Here is a 3347-nt window from a genome sequence, read left to right on the forward strand (position 1 = left end):
CCGCAGGCATACGCGGCTGATGAGAGACATGGTCTCAAAGGATACTCGTTTCGTTGGTATTGGTCGTAAATTCGCAACTTTATATGTAATGCGATTTTACTTTAATCAAGAGTTATTACTTATAAATATGCTAACATTTATTTAAATAGTATGAGCCACGTCTAGAAATTCATAATTTTCCATTTTTGAGGTTTATCGTTAAAACAAAATAATTTATCACGCATAAAAAATAAATAATTCATTGAGATAAAGATAATTATTGTAAAATATATATAAATATTCTGATAATCTCCTATATAATATAAAATAATTTATTTTCGAAAATGTAATTTTATTCATTATTTTTTAATGATCTTCTGGACACGGCTTTTTTTATAACATGCATTTACGAAAGTATAATTTAGATCATGTTATATTACAAATTCAAAATAAACGAAAATATTATAATAAAAAATCTTTTGTAAATTTTCGCGATTTCTTTCATGAGTTATTTGAAACCTTCGACGAACACTAAAAATAGGTCAAGTATACGTGTGATCATTCCTCAGTTTCTAACAGGAATGAAAGCAGCAAGCAAAAATGTAGTCAGACTATTAAAATTGGCTAAGCTAATCTGTAAGAATATCATTAAATTTACACATTTTTTAAATTTTCTACGAAAAAAAAAATTAACACTCATTATAGTCACATAAACGTAATAAAACTATTGTTTGTACATACCAAGTGAGAAATGATAATGCAATCGACATCGAAAGCATCAAATCGACGTCGATTCAATATCAATTTTATTGTTATTTCTCACTGGGTATGTATATCGTTTGGTCAAGTATTTGTTACTTTGCATCAACCAGATGGTTCAGAGATCATTATTAGAATGACTCGAAATTCATATTCGAGGGATAGCAAACCGTGATAAAACTGTCACATAAATAATAACGAGATAACGGTAATATATCGTATAGCTCATGAGGTTGGCATTTCTGACAAAGCATGTTACACTCAGTTTGCATGGTTATCCTTTTTCTCGAGTTACATGTACATATTAGAGATGATACTTTTTTCTGTATATGTGTAAAAAAAATTTAATTCTAAAAGACAAACATATCAAATGGCTGATTAAAGAGACCTTTGCGCAAATAAGCTGTATTTTGTTTCATTATGACAGGTAACATACTCGTACAATTTTATATATACGTAACGTAATGATCATGTAATTGATGATTAAAACACGACGCGGGCAAAATACGGAAAGGGCGAACGTAATCATAGTGAAAGGTAAGGTGAAAATTCCCGATGATCGATGCATAATTCACGAAACCGGCGCGGCTACATATTCCGAGAGTGTTAATTAACGGCACAAAAGCCATTGAGACCACGTTGTAATAGTCGAATTGTTACAACGCGTACGTGACTACGAGGCTCTGAACTTCTGAAAAACGAATTACCTACTATTCTTATGATAATTAAACGAATATTAAATGATATTTCAATTTTTTTAATGAAAAGCTTGTAGACAAGATAGACTTAAACGAACAGTAGAGGAGAAGGTATTATGGTTCCCGAGTTATATTTTACACAATAACTTTGTTAATAATCAATATTTAAGTTTAAAACTTGACAATTATATTCGTTGAAATGTTGTTGAATCGATTCTGGACTGAAAATTACGAAATGTTTATTACTTAGGACACCATTAATAAAAATGTGGCGTTGCATAATAACTCGAAGAAAAATATGGGTAGTAATGTAGTCTATCATAAAAATAGCCTTAAAAAATTAATTTTGTTTAGAAAACAGTATTTGGTCATAAAATTAATTAAAAAAATAAAACATTTTAAAATGTATACAAATAAATGTGTATACATTCACATAATTTCTGCATATAAGATGCTCAGTACTAAAAATCTATGTACTAAAAATAGTACACATAATATAAATATAGATTAACAGCAGAGCTACAATTGACTATTAAATAATTATTTTGATATGAAAACCTCAAAAAAGAGACCGTGAGTAATCAATATCCATAGAGGACTACATTAGCAAAATGTCATGCTATTGTTTAAATTTGCATAACTCAAAATATATACTATCAAATAAAATGTTAAATAACAAACAACACACTTAAAAATACATATATTCGTGTGATAATACACTTAAGTTTAAGAAAAATAAGAAAGTAGGTGTAATTAAATGCTAAAATGTACCTCAGAAACGTTTCGAAATACTTGAAAGTAAAAATGCATTATAATAAGTACGGCCTCTTAAGTATTGGTATATTAGCGTTATGATGTAACAGCGCTACTGAACAAATAATTCCATAAGTAATCATTATTAGCATTCGCTATATAATAGCGGAGATATTAAGAGAAGCCACAATATATACACTGGCCATAATACCACCTTCTCCTCTATCAGCGTACTTGAGATAATTAAATATGATACAAGTAAATTAAACAAAATAAACTCGATAAAAATGTATAAAGCGATGAATATTTTCGGATATATGAGAGATATTCAAAGATATATTAAACATGTACAATCAGCGATTCAGACATTTTTTAAAAACAGTTATTTCACTCTATAATTTGATTCCTCTTTAATCTGAAACGACAATAAAAGTCAAGAATTAGGTTAGCATGTGTTGTCGATCAAGTGAAATTTTTGTCGGTCTATGTACTGTTAAACGTGTGTGTCAAGTTGCTCGTAAACTATTAAAAAAAAATCACTGGCACGTATCACAATCCGAATTTTGTCCAGTTTTTGGATCGTCTAATTAAACTTACTCTGTATTTTTTTTAATTTTTAGAACTAGAAAAAAGTTAATTAAACTGAAATTAAAATTAAACTACGTTGACAGAAACGGACATCAAAAATTATAAGGGTATATATTCTCAATTTTAAAGGCATTTTTTCATAAAAAATTAAGTAATGTATTCGCACTGCATGTAATTATTTTTGGTTTTGGTCTCAAAAAATGAAAATTAAATAACAATAATTTAAAAATACAAGAGATAAGTCTAAAAATAGAAGAGAAATGAGAGTGTCGCGACATATGATAATGAAAATGAAATTTATAATGATTTTATTGATACTTCATGAATAATTTTTCATGTATTGGTGACATAGGTCAGTATAGAGACAAGATATTCCACTCTATCAAGTTCATTTCCATACGATAATTTACGGAACCGCAATTCTTATGGGATGACACCGTAAGTTTCGTCGTGGCGAAAAAGCCCACCACGATGGAGGGGTACCCGCTAGACTTACATGAAACCAAACCCACTATTGGCGGAAGTTGAAATGGAAGGGACACCAGTCTCATATATGTTCGCCACGCACGC

Source organism: Mycetomoellerius zeteki, unplaced genomic scaffold (genome assembly GCF_001594055.1).
Source record: "Mycetomoellerius zeteki isolate Tzet28-1 unplaced genomic scaffold, Tzet1.0 scaffold31, whole genome shotgun sequence".
Lineage (NCBI taxonomy): Eukaryota > Metazoa > Arthropoda > Insecta > Hymenoptera > Formicidae > Mycetomoellerius > Mycetomoellerius zeteki.